The 21988-nt window shown below is 38.5% G+C and overlaps 1 protein-coding gene across 1 annotated transcript in view; it reads right to left on the minus strand.

Moving 5' to 3' along the window:
- The window catches only part of sh2d4a (SH2 domain containing 4A), a 76532-nt gene extending 60041 nt beyond the window's left edge, over positions 1 to 16491 (minus strand). Inside the window, exon 1 of the mRNA XM_039758766.1 lies at positions 16216 to 16491. The gene's annotated coding sequence lies outside the window, so the exon portion shown is untranslated. The remainder of the gene's footprint in view (positions 1 to 16215) is intronic.
- Between the last annotated feature and the right edge of the window lie 5497 nt (positions 16492 to 21988).

Raw genomic sequence — 21988 nt, forward strand, 5'->3', positions numbered from 1 at the left:
CAAGGGCTTTGAGGTTGAATTTACGGATGAGGAATGCAGCAAATTTTGGTTCCAAGGATTTAAAACACTAAAACATTTCTTCTGTATAGGGTTGTGCAATATTCACAAAAAAAAAAAAAAAATAGATCTCTGTATGTTTATAGGGATTTTGTCAATAAGGACATGATATTTTGCATCTTTCCAAAATATGTTTGTAAAGGTCTTATATTACACTTGCTCCACCTTACTCTTGTTAACAGGATATTAACTGTTGCATAGTAATGATATAAATGGAAATAACATATTTAAGGAAAGCAGACTTCATCCACTTAAAACTGAAGCAATCCTATAAAAAAACATCAAACTCACCAGTGCAAGTATTATTGAGACAAAACAATTCAAGTAAAAGTAAACGATTTCAAAGTGGCCTACAGGATTTACTTAATAGAAATTTGCACAAAGATCCATAAAAACTATTATGAGAACAACAAACATTCCCTTAAAGTAAACAAGACTCGAATCCAAGGGAAATCAAATACTAATCAAAATAGTACTACAGGGCATGGATAAACATTTAAGTACCCTGCTTTAAGGTGAACTGTGCAGCATTTAATCAAGAACAAAAATCTAACATATTAAATTCTGTCAAATACTGCACAAGAAAAAAAAAATAGAATTTAATATGCACACAAAGTAGTCAACCCTGCTAGGCTACACATAATCTGAGTGTGCCAGATATATACTAATTACGTCTGGAGACAACCATGAGTGGACAGAACAATTACATGGCTCCCGAGTGTCACATTTCTAAACCAATCCAACACCTCATGACTGCGACACTGAAAGTAGGGGCGGTGACTTTGAATTGCAATGAGCAATGGTGCCATTGTGAATTTGACCCGACAGAGCGCAAATTTCTGGTTGCGATAAATGGCTATGTTCATGAAAATATGAATTGTAAAATTTGCTTTTGACATAAATGATGTGCCACACCCTATTAAAAGGAGATGAAAAGGACTGGCGTTAAGAAAGCCGATAACAAAAAACCACAGGAGATGCAAATTTCAGTACTCAAAACACCCGATTCAACAAATCTGCTTAATGACACCAGTAGAAGCACCAAAGAGCATCCATCGTCTCATGACACATCTAAAGTAATAACTAAGGCTGGACAAGTTAACACGTTATTATCACATTAACGCATTAATTAACGCTGACAATTAATTTATCGTGCGTTAACGCAGTTTTTGTTATTACAGTATTATTATTTTGAAAGCCTCAGTCTCGCTAGCGAGTGATAGCAAACAGTGATCTTCTTGTGACATCGGTTTTCGACACACTTTTGCTAGAAGGAAAGTTAGCTTTGTTAATTTGACCTCGATTCCCTGCACATGCATGAGTAGCGAAGAGCAAACAGCTTCTGAAATGGCATGTGGAGAGATACTAAAGTGAATGCTCAAAGCAAAATAATCCATGGATGACTTTTTTCATGCAGACCCCCGTGACCCTGTATTCGGATTCAGCGGGTTAGAAAATGGATGGATGGACTTTTTTCATATTATCACTGAATCAGACTCTGATTTGTCAGACTTTAATTTTGATGCAAGTGATCTGGAGATGTAGATCAAAAACAAAAGTGAGGTACCGGCATCAGCTGATTGGTCCCCAGCTGACTGTGATGCTAAAACATTCGTGTAGCTGATGCATCTATGGCAACGTTCACCTGGAAGGGCAGACACTTACAATGACAGGAGGTACAAACCATATTTCATCTCACTGTAACTGCCACCCCCGCACACTTGTCTGACAAAGACAGCCAGGCAGCCAGCCCACCGTGCATTCCTGTTGGCCGTCAAGCAGGAATGTGACTGTGATTGTGGATCTTGACTCTGATGATAACTTCTTTTTGTATAACAAACTAGATAAAATGCTAAAGCCCTGGCTGTGGCAAATAGCTTTGGTTTTATATTTGATTTCATTACATTAATGTTTAAGTTGAGATTTACAACAAATATTTCAACTGCTACTATGTAAAGGGAATACTGCTGTTGAAAAGCACTACTTTTGAGTTCATTATTGAATTTTGCACATAATGTGATTGTTGTGATTGTCTGCGATTAATCACGATTAATGTCAAACAACCATTTGATTAATCGCAATTAAAAATTTTAATCGCTGCTACTACTAATAACTAAAGGAAGTTAACATCATTGTCTAATTAGAAATGCAAACATGCCATGGCTGAATAGCCACAGTCTTTTAACATGTAGTACATCTATATCATCAGTACATATCTAGACTCCATTTGGTGTTATGACATATAATAATGCATTAGTCAAATTGACATAAAGATATTGTAGCAGTCAGTAGCAGTTCTCAAATGTTTCTCTTCTGTTTCAGCGCTCAGTAAAATGTGCAAAAGAATCATTAAGTTTCAGTTACCTTGTGCTGTTGAGCACCTGAATTCATGACAGCATTTTTAGCTTTTTATATTGTCTGAGTCAAGTCTTTTCTTCAGTTACATTTTCTCTCTTCCTGAACGCCGGCAGCTTAAATTTTATGGGCTGGAAGAAGTGGGGTGGGAGTTTAGGAAGAAGCCCTGTGTGTGTGTAGCCTTTGAAGCACAGGATTTCACTGCGATTCGCTACAAAATTTTTTACTGGTTGTCCCCACACGTGTATTCTTGTTTGAGAATCACATCTGGCCCAGCAAGACTACGCTACATGAAGCAAATAATGTATGCACTCTCAAGGTGACTCCTTGATTGTTTTTTGCAAAGTCAGTGACATACTTGATAATGTCAGCTCACACATTGATCAAAAAAGCAAGGCTATTATAGTAGACGATACATATAGTACACCCCTACTTCTGTGTAAGTCAGATGAAGTTACAAAACTGCCAACTGAGTGGTCACACAGATATTAACCTGAGCAAGCTTTGATTTCTGGAAATTGCAAACAGACAAATGAAATAAACTCATCAAAAACACCACAAGAGAAGGACTCAAATGTTTAAGAGTCAAACTCGGAACAGAAATGGAATGCAAGATAACGGCAACTGAGACAAATGAGTAAAATCATTTCAAAATGGTCAAGAGGTTAAATAGAGAAATAAATATTGAATACAATTTTGTAGAAAAGAAATGACAAATGAAATGCTTCCATTAAAAGTAAACATGGTCTGTTCATTTCAGGTTTTTACAATTGGAATTTCATGTAATACGAATGAACAACAACAAAAAACACTGAGCTATGAGGAATTTTACCAGTGGCTGGAAAGAAAAAAAAAAAAGATAAGATATTTGTTGATTAGATGTAAACCAAGTCAAACACATTAAAATAATTCCCTACTCTTTAAAAATCAAATGTAAAATTCCTTATGACCTTACAATGACTGATTTAATAATGTGGAACATAATAATTCATAATTTGGAAAAAGTATATTAAAAGAAAAATGTTACATAAATGGTTAACTGATAATGGGAAAAAGGAACCAGTAATAGTATTTTATGGGGAAGTAGGTAGCCTGTTCTAAGTGAATACTGCTTCCTCAAACTGTACTTTACATACATTCATTCATTCATCCTGCGCCCGATTAATTCATCGAATGCAAAAAATCTCAATTACTCAAAGTATCACATTTTGAACTACTGTGACCAGACATACTGTATAAGATTTGTCATATTGAGTTTAATAAGTGGTTTATATTTAAATGAATTTGCATTTTTTACACTTGTGAGCAACTTCATTCAAACAGGCATTTGTCAACATTACATAACTATTTTCTCAAAAGCTTTATTTTCAGATTTAAACGAAAGCTACGCACACAGCAGTCAAAGTTTCCCTAATTGCAACAGGATCATATCTCTTATCCAAGTTTTTATGACAGACCTTTATTTTTTAATTTTCAACTAACTCTTCAGCTTGTATCTGTTTTCAGACAATTGTTAATTCATGTAACTGATATGGTCATACTGTTTCGTTTAAAGAAAGGTAGGAATTTCAAATAAAAATCTGTATTGCAAAAATGTATTTAAAATTAATTCAATTTCATAGTCTTTAGGAATACTTTCATGAGTATAGCCTATGTCAAATTAGACAACATTTCCAGCAATTTTCACTCGTAGCCTTTATTTATATAATCTTAGCAAATCTGAGGCAGTCTGCTGCACACTCCCATTAAGTCCAATCGTCTAATATGACATACCCAACAACTGAGACCAACTAGTCCGCGACTGGCTAGGAAAAGAAATCAAACATGTTTCATTTTCTCTTTAGTAAGAGGAGCGGACTCTTTGCATGCGTGCTTCAACCAACAGTGCAAAGTATAGGATGTGGAAACGAGGAATAAGAAACCTCAAATAGAACAGAAGCACATCTGTCTTATGTCTTGTGTTTGACATGCTAAAACAGAATTGAAAAAATAAAAAATATTACAGTCTGCAACCGAATGCACCACAGCTATTAACCCTTGACACAGTGCTGGTACAGTGCCGGCTCCGTCAGGCAGCACTGGGACTGTTGACCTTGCAAACAGAAGAGAAGTTTGTCTTGTATGTTACTTTCCATAACCGAATGGAAATAAGAAGTCAAATGCAGAGATTGCTGCTGAACCCGTTGAAGTTGTTAACACTTCATATATTTCCAGCTACATCAGGCAAAATGCTATTGGTTGTCAGAAAAAAAGGCAAGTACGACTGTGCTGGAAGATCATTTCTCAGCTGGTAAACATGAGATGGGCTGCAATTTTCAGTCATATAATTTGACATGGTGCACTGATGAGATCAGTGACTGCTTTTGGCAAAAGTAATGTAATGTAATGTGGCACTGGTTTAAGTCAACAAGTTAAGCAAATTTTAACAGGAAAAAATGTATATTTTTAGTATTGATTCATTCTATGCGGAAGTAACCATGTTGAAAGCAGTGGTTCTAAAGTTCACTTTCTATAGGGACCTGACAAATCACCTTTAACTTTTAAAATAAATAGTACTCTTTTAAAATACTATGGATGGTGCTGAAATGTTGATGAATTAATAATTTAAGATGTTAATTTAAAATTATAAATACATAAATTATAAAACTGCCCTACAGTGTCTGTTCAAGCTAATTACTTTCCTGATAGAACCATCTGAAAGATGCTGGCTATACACTTAACATTCATTATGCCACTTTTCACAGCAAACCCCTAAGGAAAGAAACAATTTGTCTGATCAAACACCACTTCCATATCATGTCCCTGGTGAAACATTTCCTTTTCTCTCTTTGCTCCAGCTACTGAAGAGTTTTAAAAGGCTTCCTTTAGTTTTTAACTTCCTGCATGTTGTGTCATTTTTCACTCCACACTATTTCACGTCTTTTCAAAGGGCACGTCAAATATCATGCGCTTTCTTCTGAATAGTTTTAAAGTGACCACCCCAACTACAACCCTCACCATACTGATTGGTAATACATACATTTTATGACAACAATCTTCAATTTATCAGTCAACAATCCTGGACAGCAACAACAACAGATTTTTAAAAGCATGTCTTAAACTTCTCTCAATTTTATTTCTGTATGTATGCGTAGGCTGCATAGTGGATAAATGGATATGTTTTGTGATTGGTGGCCCAGTGAACAGAGGAGAATGAAGACATGAAAGAATTATTTGAGGAATTCCATAGAGAAACCATTTTTGGCTGCCCCATGGGAGAACCATTCACATGAAGGTTCCATAAAGAGCCTTTATTTATTCAAATCTGTAACTGGTTCTATAAAGAGCCATGAAAAGCTGATAACACATTTGTGAAATACTAATGGGTTTGTGATTTTAAAAGGACTCCTGCTGCTCACAGTAATAAAGTCTAAGTTCAAGCTTTCTTGACCTGTTAGTGTCCTGCTAATTAGTCTACTACACATTAAAGATTTAAGCTTTGTCCACATATTAGAGAATTAAATGGTTAATGGTCAAGCATTAGTTGTATAAGAAACCACACAATTTGGTATTTTAGAACCAATATTTTTAAATGTACAGGAAGTACCTAAAAAAGAGGGGAGTATAAACAAGCATGAATAATTTATATTGTTACTTCAATACAGAAATAAGGTCTCCACAAGGTGGCACTAAGTGGTGTTATGCACTACATGTCTGGAAAAAGAAGAGACGTAAGCCTCATGGGGCTACTGGGAAGGCAACCAAGCAGATGTTAAGAGCACCTGAGCTTCCCTACAGAGTAAAGGATAGTTATAGGTCTTCATGGCTGATAGAAGGCAGTAAGCAATCTCAGGCAGGAGCAGCAGAAGACATGTTGTCCTAATGCTGTCATGGGTTTGTGGCCCTTTAAGAAATATTGTAAGACCAAATGTGCAGGGACACAAGGAGTTACTAGTGGGAGCTGGGTGTAATGTCCTTCTTGCAAAAGTAGGCCCCTTAACACTCCCCACCACCATCCACATTACACGACTTGATTGGAAATAACCCAGAGTGAAGTTTAAACTTGATTTAAGCCCAATAAAATTAACGTTGTGTGGTGAGTGGAAGACCTCCACTGGCAGAAGTGTGTGAGAGATCAGATTACAGAGAGAATGCAGTAGAGGGAGAGAGACACACACACAGAAAGTCAGTGAGACAGATTTAACTAACTCCGGTTTTGGTTCTTTTGACTTAATTGGCAATACCAGGAAAACAGTTTACAACTATAGAGCCCCCACTCTTTTTGACACCATAGACACTCCTGCAATCAACAGTTTGATGACTGGACATAAAAATGGATGGGTGGATGGTGAAAAATACCCTCCATAATAAAGAAATCAGGTTGCCTGAAAAATCTCTCTAACAAAAACAGAAAATAAGCAAAAAGATCAAACCAAAAGATAAATATCATATATACAACAGTAGACAAAATAATGAATTCATGTAAGGTCAAAGCTGCAAGTAGAAAACTCAAACACATTACCAGAAAAAGAGAAAAGTGTTCAATAACAAAAGAGTCAATATAACAATGAAGGGTGGTCTGAAAACACTAGGCTAACAAGTGTAGTTTGGAGGAATTTCCAGAAAATCAGGTTGAGAAAATAATGGCATGCAGAAGTTCACTGTGCAAAATGAAGCATTTGTTTGAATAAAAAACAACTTTTAGTTCCACAGGTACATAGGTTATGCTATATATACCATCATTCATCTTCAAATCAGCTTGACAGGGTCGCAGTAGGCTATAATCTACTGTGACTGTATAAGCAAGAAGCCATTAGTCAACCAAGTATAGTTCATGCAAGGCCAGTTAGAGTGGCAAGTCGCCCTAACCAGCAAGTGTTTCTGGTGTACAAGGGGGCCCAAAAACAGTGAAAAGACAATGTGGATGCAGGGAGAGTGCACAAACTCCATATACAATGGCTCAGCCAAGAGTATCTCTCTGCATCTCTGTGTGGCCCTTACTCTAATACAAAGATGGCAGACCATCAGTCAATCAGTTTTGATTTTATAAAATGCCTTTCAGACAAAGCACTTAAATTGCATGTATGGAAACAATCTCTTTACCTACTGTATATACTTTTAAGTGTGATTGTAAGAGCTCATTTAACAGTGTGAACTGGATACCATCTCATGATACCTTAACAACAAATAATAATTCCATCTCAACCTAATAAGGTAGACTGAAAAAGTAATTGGGTTCATTTAGAAAATAATTCAAATAGGAATGAGACTTGGTGTTTTGTTGTTAATGCTATCCTGGGAACACATCCAAAGCTAAGATTGTCAACTAAATGTGGTTGTGTGTCATATTGGAATTTTGAATATTTTACATTTTATTGTTGTATTTAAAGTCATTATTTGCTGTTCCTTTAAATGTTCTTATGTTCAATGTTCTTTGTGTGTGGAGCCCCAGGAGGCGGGCCCACCCTGATGTCACTGCTACTGAATCCTCCCTCAAACTATAAAAGGCAGGGAACTGGAGAGATCCAGTAGTGGTTAATGGAAGTTGTTTGGAGTAATTTTTGTAAATATTGTTTTTTCAATGGATTTATTTTTTTTTCTGACTATTTTGGTCTGTTTTTTGGTTTATGGCTCTTAGGTTGTACTTTGAGACTCGTTTGGCTTAGGATTGTTTTTAGAAAATGTTATTTTTTTAGCAGATATTTTCACTTGATAAAGATTCTGCACTATTAATTGTCTGTTTAAGCTGGAGTTTTCACGGTTTCCCCCTATTCCAAGGTATTTTTGCTATTTTGAGACCTTAAAGTATATTTTGAACTCTAAAAATGAGTTTGCCCAATTTTGGAAGCTGCTATGCCAGAGGGACTAGCTTTACTGGGGTAAGGCTTTTCTGACCTGGCCAGTGAAGTCATTGTCGTACTGTTCAGGCTTCTTTTAGAGGCCTCATTCCCATTTCACCATGTTTGTGATGCCAAATCACAACAAATGTACTGTACATAAGAGCTGAAAAAAGTAAGACCATAAAGACAGAGAGTCAGTGTTAGGAGAATTACATTAAAAATACAAAATAAGAAGATTGGTTTTCAGGTATGATGTGGACTTCTGCTTTAAAGATTTTGTGTTGTGCTTTAAAAAATCTAATTATTACCCAAAACTACATTCTCAGGGTTAAGGAATAAGCTTTCTGCATTTACAAATTTTCTCTGAGGTACACCATTTCCATGAAACAGAGTTATCCTGACAAAGGAATAACTAGCAGTTTTATACACTGAAGACATAAATCTGTGTCTACATTAGTGTTGGATCGATGTTAAAATTTTGACTTTGATACTGAAACCAGCTTTCACACCAAAACCTAGCAGTTTTGTTTCCCTGGGGTGCAAACTTGTGCATCTTCCCTGCTCAGCTGGGGTCCAGCCTTAATGATTTGAGCTCAAAGGTCTACATATATGATAATGAAGGGCAGATTACCCCTTGAAGTACTAATCACATGGTGCATGTACGGAGCCATTTCCTGAAATTTGTATAAAGCTGACATAGTACTGTTTTCAAATGTGGTATTTTGGTACTTCTTCAGTACAAGTATACTTTGCAACACTCATCTAGATACAAAAGATATCCAGGTTGAGAGGATAGGTATTACCAAACAAAGTAAGAACACATAATGAAGAAGCAACAAAACATTGAAAAAGGCCATAATCATCCCCAAATCCATTTTGCTAGTAAAGGATCAAGACGCAGCCTTTCCAACGTGAAATGTGCTTGAATGCTTTTGCATATGATGAAAGCTCTTCTTCATGGTCAAATGTTCAAAAATTATTATTTTTCCATGATTATGCTATATGTCTGACATGAACTCTTCACAATGGTAAACATAGAAGGTTTGTACAAACGTATATTGGAATTTCTAAATTGTACAAACTCGAGGTCTTGATCAGTAATGCTACTTTGTAATAATGCTGGCATTGTATGTTAAAAATGATTCCTACTCTTTTTAAAACCTGTGTTAATCCAAAATTACAATTATATGTGTAAATCGGGGTCAAACACAGTTTGGTTTATGGTAACAGAGATGGAGCAGGCAACCCCATTTTCCTGCAGCTCATCAATCCAAGTTCACTTCATTGTCCGGGAGTCCTGGGGAGGCAGCTTGATGGCTTGATTGACTCTAAACAAATCCAAATGATATTATGTGATATCATCTACTGTTAAATTCTGCTCCGTTCTTGTAAATTGTTTATTTTTATACTGTATTGAGGATTTCTTCTATTCTGTGTATTGTATTGTCCCCCTTCTTTTTGACACCCACTGTACGCCCAACCTACCTGGAAAGGGTTCTCTTTTTGAACTGCCTTTCCCAATGTTTCTTCCATTTTTTCCCTACAAGGGTTTTTTTGGGAGTTTTTCCTTGACTTCTTAGAGAGTCAAGGCTGGGGGGCTGTCAAGAGGCAGGGCATGTTAAAGCCCATTGCAGTACTTCTTGTGTGATTTTGGGCGATACAAAAATGAATTGTATTGTATTGTATTGTAGCGCCTTCTTATTCTTCCTTTGGTTCACTTGTAGTTGTTAGAGTCAAGTATTTATTTTTAAAATTATCATCTTTCTTTGAATGTTTATTTAAAACACCTAAACTAGTGAACAAATAGCCACCCTGATAAGTAAAATCCGACATCAAATAATTTAAACTCCTCCATAGGACAGAAGGTGAACTTCCTCTTTCAGGGTAAAGAATCTTTTCTCACATGGGTACACCCAAATAGCTTTAAACCAATTTACTCAAAACATGTAAAATGACACATTGTTTGCTCAACTGTGCAACATGCTACATTTACCCTAGCAATGTCACACCTAGTAGTTAAGAACATTATCTGGCTTGTTATCCGAGAAAGCCCTAAGAAGAATATACACCTAACAGATTAAATTTCAGATAAACACAAATGTATAAAATCCTGATAGATGTCATTGTTCATGTTTAGCTTTACAATAACATTTCATTACTTTTCCAATGCTGTTTATAATTCTAGCACAGTTCTTTCTTGAGAGCTATCAACCTATATTGTATACTCACAAAATAGATCATAGCCACAAGAACAGGACCTTTAAATAAACTTTGTAAAATTATAATAGTACATTTTGAAATTTATTACAAAGCAGTGAGATATTCAAACTTTTTTTTTATTTATTTCCCCACTCTCAGACTATAGCGTCTACATAGAGTTTTCCATGACAAAATACAATGCAAGAGCATTTAAATTAATATCTGTGCTTTTATGGAGTAATACTTTGGATAAAGTAAAAATGAAACAAATATACAAACAAATAAATGTAGATAGATAGATAGATAGATAGATAGATAGATAGATAGATAGATAGATAGATAGATAGATATTTGTCCCCCGGGGTAGTGTGAAATGCAACAATAAATATATAAATATATAAAAACCATAATGATGTGTTAGCCTAAGTAACTAAATGTGTCATGAAATATGTTGCTGTTGCTTATTTCTTTACGTATTTAATTATTTCTTCATTTATTTACTTCAGTGACACTGCATGCAACACAAAAATACCTCTTGAAACTGACATTTTCACCCATTGAAGTTGAGAGGGTGGGCTCTAGCAAGTACTGTTTTTCAATTGGTGCACTGTCTATAGATGGAGTCCTCACAATGACAACTTTGCACATGTCTATGAACCACAGGATTTCCAAGGTAAGCAAAGTTCATGATCAAAGTGGTCACAGTGCTCATCCATGGCAGGTATCAGTGCAAGAAAAAGTTGTCCAGAATTACTAAACGAAGCAGATGCTTAATTTCAAGAAGCCCTAAATTTATCATCCTCTGAGGAGACTCCATCTGACATGTGATTTTCTCCAAACATTCTTACTTGTAGCTTTGAATTCTTAGGGCATTGACATGGAATTTCCAACACAGAAATTCATATTTACTGTATACTGTATATGACAGCACACAAATCCACCAACACCTACCCTAATTCCCCAAGTTATCACATAATGCAGACCTTTCAAATTAAACACCTCAGTTAGTGCTGCTCACTCAGGGCTGAAGAGTCTTGGGTTTGCATCTCAGCCCCAGCACTGTCTTTGCAAAGATTGTTTCCCGTGTATGCATTGATTCTCCTCCAACATCCAACAGTGTGTATGGTTGTTCCAGGTTGGCCATGTATGTATAACTATGTCCTGTTGCGACGATGTGGATTATTCTTCATGCTCCCACATTCCCTTCGGGAGCCTTTTTGAACCCGACACTGTCGGTAATATAACCAGATGAGCTGGACAATGAGGACACCAACGAAGCAAGGGAAAAGGTGCAAAAGTGCAGATATGCTTTTATTAAAAACCGTCAAGACCAAAACAAAACAGTGTCCAAAAGAAAGTGCAATGCTGCAAAATGTCAATAAATAAATAATCCATTAAAAACAGTAAAAAATGTGGAGGTTAAAATCCAATAAACAGTTCCATTAAAAGCGAGGTTAAAACAATAGATGGAAGCAGTCCTTTAAAAATTAAACCTGGTCCCTTCTTCAACTGGCGGATCCCCTGCTTCTCCCATCCCGGCCATGCACCGGGGAGTCGCCCTACCTGCAGCTGACTTTCTTTTCCTGCTAGTCTGGAAGCCTTTCGGTCCCTGGCTCCACAGAGCTCTCACTAAACCAAGACTTGGGTTCCCCAGCGACCAGGGCACTCACAATGGGGCTCCCACCTCCCAAGCCTCAAGCGGTTTTACAATTTACTCAATCAATTTGCCCCTGGGTGCTGGCCAAACACCCCACTAGGGATCTCTTCTCCCAGCTGCATGTCCTTCTTACATCGAGCCGGCTCTCGCTCGCTCACTCACATTGGCTTTCAGCTTCCTGCTTTCTTCTTCCTTCTCTAACCTCTGTTCTTACTTTCGATTTTCCCTTCCCTCCACCTGTTTATAATGGGGACGTGGCCCAGGTGTGGCGATTAGCAGCTCCGGGCATCAATTGCGGATATGGACGATTCCTCATCTGTGCACTTAAATGAGGAAATGCCCGCACCACGTCACGTCCGAGAACCGCTCCGGCCACACTACCATGCCCCCTCCTCTTTAAGTCGCAAGTGTGGCAATTATTTAAAAACTGGCCTTTTCTTTTAAGCCACGGGCCCGCTGTACCACACCTGTGCTTGAGTAATGTCCCACCCAGGGTTGTTTCCTACCTTGTGCCCAAAGCTAACATGTTAGGCTACAATCCCTTGAGAGGTGACTGAGGTTGACAGTAGCATATGTAAACAAAAAATTTCCTGGACAAAAGGCAGACAGTGGTGTGGGCAAAGAGTAGTCAACCCACCAACACAGAGTGCAATAAAAATTGAATACTTTCACTTCCTACCTTAGAATGCCTTGCTCCTGTATAACTGGTCTGAAAGTGTTCGGCATGGTTAAGTAAAATAAGATTTTATTTGAAGACTGTCCAGCACTGGCATAGCACTAGATGGGTTGACACGGCTATTTTACAAGTAAAGGCTCAAAGGAAAGCCTTTTCTTATTCTCTGAAGTCTGCAAAATCATTCTTTGATCCAACAAACATTTTACAAGGGTGGCGCCATATCCATGTCTCATCCCCATTTTGTGCCTATTGTTGCCCCTGCTTTTATACAGTAGGATGTTAAAACAATAGATGGATTAACATCCATTTTAATGTACCTAAGTGCAGTCTCTTCCCGTGTTAATCAGAAAAATAAACAGTGCCATGAACTGTACAAAGGAATAGCAGTACTAGTTATTTTCAAATTACTTGTAGCACTTCATTTCCAAGTATTCAAGCTGGCACGCTGTTAATAGGCACTTTTCCAGTATGGTGCCAGATTAAAACTAGATTTACCAAAGCCTAAGAAAAAACTCGTAGATCGGTCCAACCTTATATCGCTACTCACCTCTCCGTCTCTGTCTTTTGTCCTGTAAATGTGCGGATAAGCAGCAAACAGCCCGCTATCACATCCCCCCACCCCGCACAGTTTTCTCAGTCCGTTTACCTGCGTGTCAGTTGCTTAGAGTTGTATAGAATGAGAATACAAGCAAAATCACACCTTTTATAAATACTATATCGTTATTTGGAACACTTGCATTTCATGTGTGTTCCGTGTCTACAGCGATCTATGTAAACACCATTAAAACAGAAACATTTTTATGTTTTAGTAATAATTGATAAAATGTAGACATGAAGTGTATAATGTGTGAAGCCTGAATTCCAAATATCAAAGAAACACTTTTACAAAGGGTACAAATATAACAGAACAAGTGCACTTCTATTCAAGAATATAACTGCAGAAAAACAACCCGCGTTAAGGTGCGACATTGACACGCATTTGCTGCAAGTGCTTCGGTGGCGCAACGGTATCAGCTGTTGACTGGTAATCTAAACATCACGGGTTCGATCCTAGATGAGCCTGTTTTGAAAAGTGAGCTGCATGTATTCTTACTATTTTAGAAAAAACATACAACACACGAACCCGTGATGTTTGGATTACGAGTCAACAGCAGATACCATTGCGCCACCGAAGCGCTCGTAGCAAATGCGTGTCAATGTCGCACCCTAACGTGGGTTGTTTTCTGCAGTTATATTCTTGAATAGAAGAGCACATATTTTGTTATATTTGCACCTATTGTGAAAGTGTTTCTGTGATATTTGGACTTCAGGCTTCACACCTTATACACATGTTGTAAATGTAAGAAGGACGGTCCTTGGGTGTGTGTGTGTGTGGGAATTGTTAACATTTGAACCTGATGATTGTATATAGCGCGGAACTGACCTGTCTGTACTATTCTGTCCTCTGCATCTCCTGGAGTTGAAAAGAGATACCAACATGCAGCAACATGTGGACACTGGCCAAGATCAGAAAAAAAAAAAACCAAACAATCGCAGTCACGTAATGACTACAACCGCATTAAGGTATGCAAATGAATATAATGTTGCATTAGTGCAACAACGTTTTCTGAAATGTACAATACAGGTCATAAAATGAATTATTCCAAATGTCATATATATCTAAGTCTCTCTTATTTTGTCAGAGCGGCTTTGACATCATAGATCTTAAGGCGCATACTAATTCAGCGTGAGCAGGAACACTCAAGAATAAAACTGAATAAAAACAATTCACATCCACAGTCATTCTCAGTCACGCGCACATACACTTGAATTGCTGTGTAAATTCTTAAAATTCCATTCTTAGAAAATTCTGCAGAAGTCAAAAAGGAAAGAAAAAACTACAAACCGGATATGTGTATGCACCCGATAATGTCCAATCAGAAACTGGAAGTGCGGGATTATTTGATGAGTATGTCATTTTTTTCTACCCATTAAATAATCCTTTGTTTCTATTATCTGCACATTTTCCTTGCTTTCTGATTGGAGAATGCTACGTTCTTTTGCATTTCTGGTATTTAAATCTTTTACTTCAGTATTCGGTTGCAGCAGCACTTTCTGATTGTGAAATTTAAGGAGCATTTTTACTGCATTTGCATAGCATACTCCTTTTCTATTCTGACAATAACTTGCTACAATTAAATTAAATGTAACCAAATGCTATAATCAAATTCCAATTTATATTTTGCACTTTCAATGCTTACAAAAACCTTTGCATTGGGTTTCAGCATTTTTCATTGTATTGTTTTATTTACTAAAACTGTTGAATCACAAATGTAATTTCAATTTTTTTTGTTGTTTAAATTCCTAAAATATCCTTCAAGTCATTTTCTGCTTTTTATTTTACTGTGATTTGTACACCCTTCACATTCCCCATTACTGTCAGTGAAAGCAACAAAATCTTTTAGGAAGCATGATACTGTATATCACTCATACAGAATCTGTCACATTTTGAACTTCAGCCTTTTGACACCTATGGCATCCAAATGTGACAGGGCAACAAAATATGACAGAACACAGGAGTCTGTGCCAGAAAGCAGGAGAGAGCCCTGGACAGTCAATCACAGCACCGACTTACACACACACCATCACCACATTCTCCTCACTAAAACAGGGTCCCCGGGCAAAGTAGTACTCTGAGGTCCCTGCTTTGATAGCTAAACGGAAACTTTGTGGGCCCCTACACTCCTGGGTGCCCATAAGTTAAGATATGACGGCCCTGCTCTAGAAAATATATTCTAAACACAAAAGACGCCATATCAAAAAGTTAAACTTCACATATTCTTCTTTGATCTGTACTGTGCTACACAAACTGGTGTATATTAGATCAGGGTATATTTGTTTCTGCTCAAATGTGGGCATGTTAGTTCACAAAACAGTACTTAATATATTGTATTCATGTAAGAAAATTAATATAAGCCCGTAGTATTATGCATCATTGATGTATCACGCAACTTTAGCCAGTCTCGTCTTTTAAAGAGATTGTTCAGGGTGGGGCTTCGTTCCTTAAGTTGTTTTTTTTTTAAACCATAAAGAAAAACCTCTAAACATTTTGCAAAACACTTTCCAGTGGAGTTTCCGTGTCTCTTAAGGTGTGGTATGAAAAAGTACAGAAAATTCGTCAAAATAAAAATGCGAGTGACCAGTCCAAACAAGCTATAATTGTAAAGACTCTGCTCAGCTTGAACACCGATTTGAAAACAGAGAAAAAGATTTCAATTTCTATACTGTCTCCTCAACTACCAGGCCCAATATACACAGCTGTTGCAAAGCTGCTTCTGTCGTGTTTAAAGAACCGCCAAGTCATCCAAAGCACAGGGAACTTGCTAACCTTCGCCTCTACAGAATAGTTTACACCGACCTCACTGGTAACAGGGCACTCGCGGACGACCTTGTCAAAAAAAAAACTAACGCACCTCTGTCTCGATTGACTGGGATTCCGAGTCCGCTATCCCAGATTTCGCCTTTCCGCCCAGTCCGATGGCTTTCCGCGCCTTGTAGTTTGACTGATTCTACTTGTCTGATACTTTAGTTTCGTGGCACAATTTTCATAACAGCACACGTGGGCGAACGTCTGTAACGTATTTCTTTCTGGCACGTCTGTCTTCTGTGGTTAAGCAGCACTTCTGAAACAGCCCGCCTCCGCCTCTGCCTTCCTACCTGCTGTATTCCCGGCTATCAGTCAGGGAGCCCGCCTACCAGTGCTCACCTAAATACCGAGGACTTTGAACCGGGAAGTGGGAAGTTTTTTTTTGTGATTTCAGAGAAAAGCCAAGAAAAATGACACATTTTACTGGCTAACTAAAAAGATTACGATATGCAAGCGTTCGAGGCAACTCAGGCCCCTTCTTCAGGCATGATGTGATTTCAAAAATTCACTAGGTATGAAAGGCATGCACTGATTTAATCTCCAGACAGAACTTGATAAATTTATTTATTAACTGATATGCTTAATCCTGGCCAAGGTCGTGGAGACAGTTTATCCCGGCTGAAGCGGGCACAACGCCGGACGGGGCGACAGTTCATCAAAAGGGCACACGCAGCATATTTAATAATCTGGGCAGATGTACAACCTTTAACACAGAACGAGGAACACCACAGTAATTGGAGAAAAGGAACGCGTGCACGTGCGGGTTGAGGAAACTTCTCTTCGTCGTGATTTGAACTGCGCTGTTCATTTGGTAATTCCGACTTCAAAAATGGGAGCCTAATTCTATTACGGCATAAACGAACGCTTTGTAATGCAAAAATGACCATCCGTACGTTTTATCAGCCTGTCCATCCATTTAAGATCTTCAGATTTTAGCAGATACGTTTGTTGATATTTAAATCTCGATCTATTTAATCTGGGCCTTTTGTTTTCCTTGTAGATCATAACGTGTTTAAGGATATTCTACTTTATGTTACATTGAATTACATTCGTGTTTATTCTGTAAAGCATTTTTTGAAGATTTGTTCTGTTAAGTGTAATTGTGTAAGGTATTGTATGAGGAAGTGTAAGAGTGGTACGGGATATGTACAAGGGAAGTGTGACAGTGGTGAGGTCTGCCGTAGGGGTGACGGATGCGTTTAAGGTGGAGGTGGGATTACATCAGGGATCGGCTCTGAGCCCCTTCTTATTTGCAATGGTGATGGACAAGTTGACAGAAGAGATTAGACAGGAGTCCCTGTGGATAATGATGTTTGCAGATGACATTGTGATCTGTAACGAGATTTGGGAGTAGGTTGAGGAGACCCTGGATAGGTGGCTGTAGGGAGGAGAGGACTGACAGGCAGCTGGACCAAGACAGAATACTTCTGTGAATGAGACGGCGGTCTAAGGAATAGTGAGGATGCAGATAGTAGAGTTGGAGAAGGTGGATGAGTTTAAATACTTGGGATCAGTAGTACAGGGGATTGTGGAAGAGAGGTGAAGAAGAGAGTGCAGGCAGAGTGGAGTAGTTGGAGAAGAGTGTCAGGAATGATTTGAGGCAGACCGGCACCAGCAAGAGTGAAAGAGAAGGTCTACATTGTAGACTCTACAAGACAATAGTGAGAGCAGCTTTGTTATATGGGTTGGAGACAGTGGCACTGACAAAAAGACAGGAAAAAGAGCTGCAGGTGGCAGAGTTAAAGATGTTAAGGTTTGCATTGGGTGTGCCAAGGATAGACAGGATTAGAAATGAGTACATTAGACAGTCAGCTCAGGTTGAACAGTTTGGAGAGAGGCGAGATTGTGTTGGTTTGGAAATGTGCAGAAGAGAGATGCTTTGTATATTGGGAAAAGGATGCTAGGGAAGGAGCTGCCAGGCAAGAGGAAAAGTGGAAGGCCTAAGAGAAGGTTTATGGATGTGGTGAGAGAGGACATGCAGGTGATGGGTGCGACAGAGCAAGATAAAGATATGGAAACAAATTTTCCTCTGTGGCGATGCCTAACAGGTGCAGCCGAAAGAAGAAGAAGTTCTGTTAAGGGTAATATATAAAATATCAATTGACTGATTATTCAGATTTCATTAATATACACTCTTAAAAATGAAAGTTCTAAAATGACAGTTTACTGGGTTGTGTGGTTCCTTGTAAAATTGGAGTTTGACAGAGAACCATTTAATTCCATGAAGGTTTCTTTGCATGTGAAAGCTGGTTCTTCGGCTTCAAAAAGGTCCTGACATTAAAATCGTTACTCAAGATATGTATATGCATTTTAAATTTGAAATGAGAGTTATGTGTGATGTACAGTTATTGGATACAGTGTTATCATCTTTGTCTAGTGCTCTTTGATCAATTGGCCACAATTTAGATTTGAGAACTTTTCTTTCGTTATGGTGCAAAACCATGGTGGTGCATCAGGAAGGACGACATTTTTTTCCTTCAATCGATTATGGATACACTCGCTCCAATAATTTTTGTGGATCCAAAGTAATGTGGGCTTTATGTGTATTGTAATCGTTACATCATTCCACTGTGAAAATCCTACACTGCTGTGCTTAATTTGTTCTGTATTCAAACATGTGCAAAGGCCCAATAAGACACCAACTGACGCCTGCAGCTTCACTGACTGGCGGCACATCCCCTGTGTTGCTACATAGTTCTTTTCTTTAAACATATCATCTTATTAATCATTGTGTTTCTGGCAAGTGGAACTTGTGGCTCTAAAGCACAGCAGTGCTCTTTTTCAATAATCCCGGTTAGTTCATGAAACACTTTGCAAAGGGCAATTTCACAAGGCCAAATCGGGGTGGGTGGGCATTGATGCCTCACACTCAACATCGGACTCCATAGCCCAGTCCTGACACACCCATCCTCGGCGGCTTGTGGCATGTGAAGGTATTCATGCTTCTGGCCCTTATCCTGAAACACAGAACCCAATAAAAACGTGTCAATAAAAGAGTTGTGCAACCATATAGACACAATACAAAGAATAGGATGCATCGCATGACAAAAATAGACCCGTTGGTCAATGCTCACTGGGTGGGTCAACTCCAAAATTTTTGCGCCACCAAATCAATGGCCCTACCAGTGATCCTCTGCTGCACCAACAGGAATACATAGATGGAGGATGATATAGGCAAGGCAGGCCTATATGTTTGTAGGATCCAGGAGATGACTAAGGACTTAATTTTAGTTTTCATTTCAGGGAACATGTAAAAATGTTTTGTAAGCAGAATAAAAAACAAACAGCCAAAAAAAGGAAGGAGAAGAAGCAATTAAAGCACATCTTTCAAATGGCACATGGCAACACAACTTGAAACCCCATGTGTCTCAGGTTAAGTGGGGGGATTATACAGCTTTTGGTCATAGTTACATCTTCACATTACATGTTCAGAGACTTCTACACTTTTGCAGCTAATTGATTTTCCTTTTAACTCAGTATTTCTTAATGTCCAGGATGTTGGGAGTCATTTCCCATGTCAGATCAATTAATCTGTTGGGTGTTGCTTTACTATTAGCCATTGTCCAAATGTTTTTGTATTCACTTTTGAATATTTCTTGAATCCATGTTGCTTGTTGTTGATTTCTAGGGTTTTCTTTAGAAGTTTACAGTTGTTTCCTTCTTCTGAGCTAAGATTTCATAATTTTATCCATCTTTATTCTCCTTGGGGTATTTTGGTGCTTGGATAGAGGGAGGTTTATTATTGAAGAATTTTAGGAGACTGTTTTCTCAACAAAGTTCCAGTTTTGTGTGTCAGTATGTCTGCTGCTTACCCTTTGACTTTTTGTCACCTTTATTAGGGCTGTTGTATATTTGTGTCACATTAAAACAGTAAAAAGGTAAAAAAAGGTGTGCTTTACAACTATGCCCACATGTAGGAGATCAACACATTGTAGTGCAATGTTTCAACCACCAGCTACAATGGAATTTTCCAGTTATTCCAAATGCATTTTTCTTTTTGTTTGTTTTTTAATCAAGTAACTCCATAAGGCATTAATATTTAAAATGCATTAAGGTCCCTGAAATAAGCTTACATTCCTAACATAATCACAAAATTTAATCAAACACAGGTATACTTAAAACAATTACTAATGAGTCCTGGTAGCTGACCATTCCCAGCACATGTAAATTATAAAAAACACCATCCAGTGAGTGCACAGCATCAGGGCAATTCTCCTTCTTTTTTCCCACAACAAGAGGCTATGGTGAACTTTTTTAACGTGACAGGAGTAAATAGTGCATTACTTATGTCATATATAGTAATGAACATCGGACTAAATTTTGATTGTTTAAGTTTCTTTTTCTAAGCGACTTTCATCATTACTAGCCAACCCACACGCCGCATAATCAGGCCGTTTTTTCAATGATTTTTAAGCACAGGGAGAAAATTAACATTTGAAAAATCGGTAATGTAATAAATCAGCAAGAAAAGCAGCATTGTAACAATGCACGGAACGAACCAACACACAATCGTCCATGACTGAAAAGTGGCAGACCGCCATCACGATTCTCCTGCCAGACGGAGGGATGGGGGTGCACGGCGGTCAGGTGCGGAGTGTGGAACGGAAGGAGAGGAGAAGGATGTCTATTCAGCTCCCTCCGTCATGCTAGTCTGCTGATTTCTCGTTCAGTATGCACTGCCCGCTCATGTGCCCACCTCCAACTCGTCACTTGAGTCGTTGTCGTCTCGACACAGTCTAGATGAACCTGTGACTCACGTAGACTTTTCATTGCTTTGTGCGGTTTTGGCTGTTTTCTATATATAATCCACCAAGACACCCAACCACGGTAGTAGCGAGGTGGGAGGGGGGTGTGTACAAAGGGTAGGGACGAAAACAGTGGGAGCGTATGAGTCGCACTTAGTGGGAATTCCACGGTTTGCAGCCCGAATGGGGTTCAACGGCTTACCCACACCTCTCTGCGCCGGGTAGACACACGCTCAATCTCATGTATAATTATTTATTGAATGCTAAACACCTCTGGAAAGACACGATTGTCTAAAACGGGTTGGTGTGATAATACAACAGTAAGTTAATGAAAAGAGGGAACTCTGGAGAGAGCAAAATACAACACAATAGTGAACCCGTGGCATAACAAACGCCGCATAATTATTTATTGATGGTTGAACACTTCTGGAAAGACACAGTTGTCTAAAAAGGGAGGGTTTGAGGATACAACAGAAAGTGAATGAAAAGATGGAACTCTAGAGAGAGCAGCATATAATTGTCCGTGAGTGAAGAAGACGCATGTTTGTCGTGGATGCGAATTGCTGTATGTAGCGTGTAAAACAGTTTGCTATGGTGCACGCGGTCGTGCGTCGTAACCAAAAACTCGGTTTTTAAAGACTGCTTACTTCATTGTGTTTTAACCTTAGTTTTAAAGGATTGTTTTAAGGATCCAATGGGATACCCTTTGCAAACCGTTTTACATGCTGCATACGGCGACTCACCTCTGCGAGAAACATGCCTCTATGAACAGTCAAGGTGGCTCGGAGGTACATGAGGCCTCTACGACAGACGAATATAAATGACACCGTTCTTTTTGTGTCGTCGCGTGCGAGTTGGTGGGCGTGGCTCTGCGAGTTGTCGTCGTATCCAATGGTCTTGGAGTTGGTAGGCGTGGCTCCTCCCTGCGTGCGCCATAGGTGTCTTACTGTATTTGTCGGCGGCTTAGTTAATCCACGCCCCTTCCATGCTTTCCATGGGTGTCTTGCCTTTCCATGGGTGTCTTGCCTTAGTGAATTATATATACAGTGAACCCTCGTTTATCATGGTTAATCC

The sequence above is a fragment of the Polypterus senegalus genome, chromosome 7 (genome assembly GCF_016835505.1).
Source record: "Polypterus senegalus isolate Bchr_013 chromosome 7, ASM1683550v1, whole genome shotgun sequence".
Taxonomy (NCBI): domain Eukaryota; kingdom Metazoa; phylum Chordata; class Cladistia; order Polypteriformes; family Polypteridae; genus Polypterus; species Polypterus senegalus.